This window comes from Tenrec ecaudatus, chromosome 3, assembly GCF_050624435.1.
Source record: "Tenrec ecaudatus isolate mTenEca1 chromosome 3, mTenEca1.hap1, whole genome shotgun sequence".
Classification (NCBI taxonomy): Eukaryota; Metazoa; Chordata; class Mammalia; order Afrosoricida; family Tenrecidae; genus Tenrec; species Tenrec ecaudatus.
In genome coordinates this window covers 139,082,568-139,091,573 of record NC_134532.1, presented here as the reverse complement: position 1 = coordinate 139,091,573, position 9,006 = coordinate 139,082,568, and the positions used below count along the sequence as shown (strand labels likewise).

The 9,006-nt window shown below is 41.4% G+C and overlaps 1 pseudogene; it reads left to right on the top strand.

Moving 5' to 3' along the window:
* The first annotated feature begins 4,470 nt into the window (after positions 1–4,470).
* The window catches only part of LOC142442367 (transmembrane emp24 domain-containing protein 10 pseudogene), a 49,840-nt pseudogene continuing 45,304 nt past the window's right edge, over positions 4,471–9,006 (top strand).

Genomic DNA, 9,006 nt, shown 5'->3' with positions numbered 1-9,006 from the left:
ACATCCCTCTGCATTTGAGGAAACAAAAAGAAGTTACATGGGTCAAGGTCAAGTGAGTAAGGTGCATGGGGCAGGAGAGGCATGCTGTTTTTTGCCAAAAACTAGTGCATGGAGATGGCTGCGTGAGCATGTGCATTGCCATGGTGGCAAAATCAGTCCCCCGTCTGCCACAAATCAGGCCTTTTTGTCACACACAATTACACAATCTTTTCAGAACTTTTAAATAGAAACTTGATTAACAGTCTGACTCGGTAGAATGAACTCCAAATGCTCTAAACCCTCACATAAAAAAAACAAATGAGCATTGTTGTGGGGTTTTTTTTTGGGGGGGGCTACCCCCTCGTACACGTGTGCCCATCCTCAGAAAGGTGATCCAACAGAAAGTGAAAATTATCACCAAAAAATTTCAATGTCACACACTAGTAAATTTCTGCTGAAAATATTTCAAAAATGGTTGCACCCGGACATCAAAAAGACAGGGTTAGAAAACTGACCCAGATACAGAAGACTTACCATGAGGCCTAGCACTGCTAATGTCAGGTGGATTTGGGCAGAATGCAGAGCAACCAACATAAAGATTGATCTGCTTCATACGGGCCCCAATCAAAAAAACAATTATAACTTCAGTTACATTTAACTATTAGCAAAAACTGATCTCCTCCCATGGATATAAATAGAACCAAACTCACTGCCATTGAGTTAATTCTACTCATAGTGAACCTACAAGACAAGCTAAAACTACCACTGCGGATTTCTGAGATAACTTTTTTTAATTAGTTGGGATTTAATACATATGTCATATCATTACAAATTTCAATTACATCTAGTAGAATTGTACAATTGTTACCTCAATCAATTTCCAAGCAATCTTTGTCTCCACGGGCCCTTTTAAATCATCTCCCGTTCCCCCAGAACCATCACTGAATGTCCCTCCCCACAGACCCCTTATTGTACCTGCTGCCCCTATAGATTCATCAATAGGTTTCATATACTACAAAACGGAGAAGCATATAACCCAGCCTCAAGATGACCTTCATGAACAACACCTCTGAGATACCCTCTACTATGAACAAGCAAAAGTTGAACAAAACTGTACGGTCCAAAAAATACAGAAAATTTTGGAAACCAAATCAGAAACAGTCTGCTTCAGAGGGGAGGATCTACTGACAAAGTTACGATGTTTCAGGCCAGACTGATGCCTTTGGTCTTCTATAGTCCTCTCTGCCAAGCATGCCATCTAATGATGGGAGTTCCCCGGGGGCTATTTCCTAGCTAGTCCACCAATGACTCTTGGGCTCCCGTTGTCATCCTTCTGTGGATTCTCACAATGTAGGCTGTGATGCTGATTCCTCCTTCCACTGCAGATTACATCAATGACTGGTGATGCTGTGCTTCCTCCTTGTGGACTTAGTTGACATCTCACTTAGATGCTTGGAGACAAGCCTTTAAGACCCCAGACACTGTTTTATCTGATAACCAGGCACCATTGAAATTGTTTGCCACATTTTCCTATAGCACCCGTACATTCTGTGTCCCCTTCCTGAAAGCAAATATTGAGCAGGGTCATGACATAAGAGCTAAATGTTCTTAAGTTGGACCTAGGATGTAGTGCAAGCTCCAAACCCATTCCTGGACGTATCCCACACCCCCTTTTAAAAATTTGCTGTAACTTGGTAGTTAGAACATGTTATATCATTCCATAGTTATATAAGTACATGTTACATCATTTCATGCTATGTCATTCCATAATACATGTTATATCATTCAGACAGAATTGGACAATTGCTTCCATAACCGGTTTCCAAACATACTTTTCCTTCCTTGACTCCTTGACATCGTCTGAGACAGCTCTTAATAGGAACAGAAAGTCTCATCTCTCCCATGGAGAGTTTGGTGATTTTGAAATGCTGATCTTGCAGTTAGCAGCCCCATGTGTAACCAGGGCTAATCTATGAATACAGGGACTGGGGAAAATAATGGTCCATGGTTAGGAAACAGCCTTCCATTGGCAAGTGCACCGTAAGGAAAACGGAGCATGAAATTGGTTCTTTTGCTGGACATCATGGTCACAGTAAACCTTCCTCAAAGAGATTCCACCAATTTATTTCCAACACAGGAATATTCTTAAAGTAAGCTATTTTAACACAATATTAACCTGTCCCAAGAGGGATATGCACAGAATAAAAGTTTACCTTGAGGCATAGAGTGTGCATATAAATGTTACATGTTTGCTAACATCCTTTAATCAATCCTGTTGTTCTTAGAATAAAAGGCCAACTTTTGATCATGGCTAACCATGCCACACAGGTCCCGAGTTCTCCATGTGTCTTCAACACCTACTCCTCTTTCTCTTCTTTGCTCGCTGTGCTCTGATCATACGGAGTCCTTTCAGTTCCCTCTATGCCCCACGTCCATTCCCGTTACCAGAATTTCCTGTTCCTTAAGCTAGAACGTTCCCCCAACTCTCCTGTGGCTGAATCCTTAGGACCTATTCAGGCATTCAAGCCCGAAACCACCAATCACAACTTCAGAAGGGTCTTCCCTGACTAGTTCTCTTCTGGAGCCTCTATAGTTCCTTTTTATTCGACAGCACACACCAACAATAACAGCAGCATTTCTAGTTGAACTAGTGGGTAATTGTTTGTGTATGATCTGCCTGTCCAGGTAAATGTATGTTCCAGGAAGAGAGAGGCATCCTATGTACAATAGAAGGAAAAATTGTCCAGACCCGCCTCTCCTCAGAATTGTTGTCTAGTTTGAGCCCATTTTTGCAGCCACTGTATCAATCCATCTCAATAATCAAAGGCAAAAGAGAGGATGACCATTCTGCTAGTCCAGTTAGACTAGAGAAACAACTTCATAGAGACTCATATGTATATAAAAAAGAGCTTTATATATAAGAACAATTGAATATTGAGAAAACATCCCAGCCCAGTCCAGATCAAGTCCACAAGTCTGATGTTAGCCCATATGTAAAATACCAATCTATAAAATCCTCTTCAGACTCACAAAATACATGCAATCACTCAGAAGGCAGGGAGATCACAGGCCAGAGGCTGGAAAGTCTGGTGGGTCCAGTGGTGGTAGAGGCATCTCAGCACTGGCAGGAGTCTCCAAGTGGCTCCATCAGCAACAAGGCTGTAATGTAGCTCCATGTACCTTGTCAGCAAGCATGCTTCACAGGGAGTGAGCGTGTGCCCCGCCTCCAACAAGTTATTTATCTCCTTAGTGCCGCGCCAAGCAAGGTCATCAAGCTGCAACCTGACTGACAGGTTAAACTCCACCCCATTCACTCCTAAATCTCAAATTAACAACAGATTATATAACTACCACAACCCTCAAGAGAACAACCCTCACTCAGCTAGGTCTTCTCATCCTTATGTTTAGGAAGCATTCTGGCTGCACAGATTTTTGTTGTTGCTCTGGTAAGCCACAGTGCTTTCCATATTGTCCACTAGCATCATAATTCAAATACATCAAGTTTTCTGTAGTCTCTTGTTTCAGCATGCATATAACAGAATTGAAAATGTCATGGCTTGCGTCATGTACAACTTAGTCCTCAAAGTGATTTCTTTATTTTTGACATTTTAAAGAGTTCTTTGGCAGCATATTCACCCAATGCAATAATTAGTTTGATTTCTTGACTATAGCTTCCATGGATGTTTATGGGAAGCAGAAAAATTATTCCCTAGCGTGTCCCCCACATAACAACGCCAAATCTACGGTGCTGTTTGCAAACACATGGTCACTGACTATACACTTGGAGATCAACTACTTAAAGGTTATCTGGCTGAAGGTTATCAGCCATCTAGAGCAATCAGATCCTATGGTCTATCCACACACTTCTGATAAGGATAATGGATTGTCGCCCTCAAGGAGAGTCCAAAGAGAACCAAGGTCAAGGCAACTCAGGGATGCCCAAGGTTAGGCTGCCATCTTGACTCTAGAGTCTGCTCATTTTATTACGTATGTGCCTTCGTGTCACACGTATGACTCAAGTGCAACCCTTCCTTTTACATATATGTGGTTACCTGTAATTAGGGGGGTGTGCACGCCCCCTGCGTGTATATCAGCCTTGGTTGGAAATATATCCGCTCTCGCTGTGCAGGGTTATGACGGTCCTGGAGGTGAGCGCTCCATGCTTTATTCTGTGCTATGTCTCTTTAATTTCACCCCTCAATTACACAACCACCCCTTGGACCCATTCGATTGTGGGAGCTGGCACCCCACAGGTATTGCCTGTGAAAACAACGTCCTTGACCTCAATCCTTTCTCCATTTCACATGATATGGCTTATTGGTGCACTTGTGATGCCTTTTGCTTTCTTCATATTGGGGAATTAATTAATCCACAAGTGTGGATGCATTTCTTGGAAACGTTGCTGTAGGTCACCCTTACTCCTAAAGACAAAAGCGTGAGACTCTAACCCTCTGTCAGAAGTTGAGTGGTGCCACACATGAAGAGGACACAATGGCTAAGCCACCACAGACTGACATTGCCCTGGCTCTTGAGTACAGGTGAGAAAATAGGACATATTGACCAGCAGTGACATTCTGAAAGAAATTCTCCCTGCCCACACCACCCAGGAAACATGGGGGGGGGGGCGATGGGGATAGCAGTAAGGGACGGATGATTCTGAGTGCACACTTGTCACTGAAATTTGAAACGAATGATTTTTTCTGTCACCTGGATTCACTCTTCAGAAGTCTTAGATTAATGTGCTCTGCAGAGGAAAAAAAGAAAAGTGCCGGATGTTTTTACTGTGAAAGAAGAGAAAGCTGTGAAGGCGGGGTCGTGCAGGAAGGAGAGGAGGTTGACAAACAGAGACCCACAAAAAAACAAAATGTTGGCAGCCAAAAAAGGTGCTGTATATTAGTTACTATGATCTAAAATGGCCCAGTAGAGCTCAGGGTAACATCTGCCTGGCTCATTTCCTGCCTGTCTACATATTCATGCCCGCTTCCAGCATTCTCCAGAGACACTTGAGTATAGAGGAAGGCAGTTCCAAGGAGCAGCAGCCTCCTGCTTTGCTGAAAGGGTACAAAACTGCTTCCTGATTTAACTTCTGCTGTAAGTAACTGACTAATGCACATTTTATGCACATAGACGAGATGAAGGATAAAGCCAATATTGTCGTAAATTTGAAGAATGTACACGGAAAATGGCAAGGGACGCAGACTGAAAAGAAGTTGATTCCAATCCTTGCTTCACCTCTTCTTCACTGTGGAAGCGCGTGACTTCACTGAAGCTCCAGCTCTTCATCCATCAGGGAGGCCTCGCACTGTGTAGTGAGGGGGAGGTGATTTCTGCGAAAAACTTAGTGCAGAACAAGGAATAAGTGATACTAGGTTCAATCCTAAAATCAAATCCAGCACACACAGAACCATGTAAGCAAACAACAGTACTGTTTCACTCCAGTTCTTTTAACTCTGTATTATACTATGAACTAGCTTTAGTTTATCTGTGGCTTCGTCGTTCTTGATCTGTTTATTAAGCATCATTGAGAAAATGACAGTTCCAGAGAGAAATTAGAATGGGAGGATTTAAATTTGACCATCCGAAACACTTTGCCTTGTAATTTCAACAATCTAGAGTCAATCAAGGATTTCAGATATCATAGGTTCCCACTCCCATCTTCTAGACAGTTCCATAAAAAGTTGACTGGCATATGGCTGCTGATCTCATTTCGTGAGATTGTTAGCATAGACATTCCAGGGCCTCTGTTTGCCATTTCAACATTTAACCACCACTAAATCCAGTTTATCTTTTTTCATATGTTCAAACTCTCTTTGCATGCTCAGCCCATTCTTTTTTATTCTGTCCACTACAGATTTAAGGGACAGCTGGTCATCACTGCCTTTGTAACTGTCCTTCATATGGTCCACAGCAGCACCGTCCAAGAGAAACATAACGTGAGCCACGTGCGTAAATTTAAATTAACTAGTAGCTACATAAAAAGTAAAAATAAAGAGTTGAAATTATTTTAATAATATATTAGTTTCTAGCAGCTGCAGTAACAAATCAACACAAAGTTGGTGGTTTAAAATGACACTCATATATTTTATTATAGTTGCAGAGGCCAGAAATGCAAAACCCGGTGGGGTTTGCTTGTTTTTGTGCATATGTGCTTTTTAAAAATTGTGCTAAAACATTTTCCACTTCAACATTCTTGACATGTGCAATTCAGTCACATTAATTTTGTTCATCATATCATTCATTTATCATTGCTACCCATTTGCCAGGTTATTATGTCACTTTTTTCTTTAATTTTTTTAAAAGATTTTTATTGGGGGCTCGTACAACTCTTATCACAATCCATCCATCCATCCATTGTGTCAAGCACATTGGTACATTCGTTGCTGTCATCATTCTCAAAACATTTGCTTTCTACTTGAGCCTTGGTATCAGCTCCTCATTTTTTCTCTTCCCTCCTCACCCCACCTCCCTCATGAACCCTTGATAATTTATAAATTATTATTATTATTTTGTCATGTCTTACACTGTCCAATGTCTCCCTTCACCCACTTTTATGTTGTCCGTCCCACAGGGAGGAGGGTATATGTAGATCCTTGTAATTGGTCCCCCCCTTTCTACTCCACCTTTCCTCCACCCTCCCGGTATTGCCACTCTCACCACTGGTCCTACAGGGATCATCTCTCCTGGATTCCCTGTGTTTCCAGTTCCTTTCTGTACCAGTATACACCCCCTGGTCTAGCCAGATTTGTAAGGTAGAATTAGGATCATGATAGTAGGGTTCGGGGGTGGGTGGGGAGGAAGCATTTAAGAACTAGAGGAAAGTGTATGTTTCATAATAGCAACACTGAACCCTGACTGATTCATCTCCTCTCCATGACCCTTCCATAAGGGGATGTCCAGTTCCCTACAGATGGGCTTTGGGTTTCCACTCTGCACTCCCCCTCATTCACAATGATATGAATTTTTGTTCTTTGATGTCTGATACCTGATCCCATGGACACCTCGTGATCACACAGCCGGTTGTGCTTCTTCATGTGGGCTATGTTGCTTCTCAGCTAGATGATCACTTGTTTATCTTCAAGCCTTTAAGACTCCAGACACTTGATAGCCAGGCACCATCAGCTTTCTTCCATTATGTCACTTTCTATATACTTTCCTATTTCAGATATTTTATCTGGTGCCTTCATATAATGTTTGTCCTTTTGTGGTTTAGTTGCTCATTTAGCATATTTTCAAAATTGTCCATGTTGCAGCATGGATCAGAACTTTATTTCTCTTTTGGCACATCAACAATCCTTTGCACATCTGTATGTGTACAAATGTGTATGCCACAATTTTTAAACACTCATCTGCTCGTGGAAATTTTGTTTTCTTCCACTTTTTGCCATAGAATAATGCCTAGTTCTGGTAGTTACAGAATCTGGTGTCAATTTAAGAGGATTTCAAGTGAATGGGTGGAGTTGGGCCTGTAAATCAAGATATAACCAATGAAGCCTCTGTGTGGGCATGGCCTTCTCCTGAGAATTCTGGGAACCCTAGTATTATCCTCCTTGGAGGCAGAAGACACTTCTCTCTCTCTGTTCACTCCCTGAGACCATGTTCTACTGACAAGACACATGGAGCTATGCCCTGGGAGTCTGAGAAGCCACATGGACCTACTCTGATGCAACTAGACCTCTGGTGCCAGAGAAGACATGTAGAGACCCCTGCCAGTGCTGAGATGCTTACAATGCCACTGTATCCACAAGACTTCCAACCCACTGGCCTTTGACATGTCTTCATTTGATGTCATTACATGTGTTTTGGAAGTCTGAAGAGGACTTTATAGATTGGTATCAGACAGATGGGCTAATATCAGACTTATGGACTTGAACTGGAGTGGATGGGGATGTTTTCTCTATATTTAATTGCTCTTTTATATAAATCTCATTCTCATTCATATATGAGTCTCTATGAATTTGTTTCTCTAGTCCAGGGGTTTTGTAACGAATTGTTTTGTAAGTTGTACATACAACTATTTTTTAATGTCTGTAGGTTACACACCTACAGTATGTATGCCATTGTAACATTGATGGCTGGTGTTCCCAAAAGTGTCTTGGGATCTCAGCAGGAAACCGTTGACAGACTCAGGTGGACTGGAGTGGAGAGTTGGTGAAGCATCCCAAGACTAGCAGGGAGTCCTTTCCATCCCAAGACCTGAAGGGCCAATGAAAGGTACAAAGCAATTTGTTTTGTAAACTTTCACATTATTTTGTAACGAATTTGAGTGAAAACTTTCACTCTAATCACATTTAGTAGATGCTCTTATTAAATGTTCACCTAAGATAGGTAATAAGAACCTTCAGTTTAATTAGAAACTAAAGGCTCATTTAGGACATGTTGAGTTTGAAATAATCTCCAAAAAAGTTGTGAAAAAGCTCTAAAAATTTCTCATAACCTAGAACCTGAAGAGCCTGACTGCTTATGCAGCTTTATGTCTTCTGTTTGCATCAACTTTCAGAATCTCCAAAATGAATAAGAAGTCCATTCTTCTATCAGGTCCAATATATACTGCTGACAGAAGAGAAGCAACAGGTTTCCCCAAAGCTTTCAATCCTTATTCTATAGCTTAACACGATCACCTGAAGGTAAGTTTGAACCTGCAGAGCAAACACACTTTACCAACATTACTGTATTATTATGATGCAGAGAGAAGAGCAGAGTGGTATTCAATTCCTTATAACTCAGAAATTTTAAGAGATAAATTTAATCTGTTTTAGGTAAGAAGTGGGCTGCTGACCACAACTGTCTACTCCCACAAAGGCTTATAGCTCCCCAAACTCTATATACAGTAGCTGTGAGTTGGAATTCACTTGGTGACAGTGGGTTTGGGGTACATAGACCAACCTGGAAAGCTAGAAACCTTTAAGGAAAGAAATCCCTATTTAATGGGTCACAGACGAGGGAGGGTGTTTTCTTCCTTTACGAAGATAGAAAATTAGATAGAAAAATAAAATACACAAACACTCACCCTACTAAATAATCTCAAAA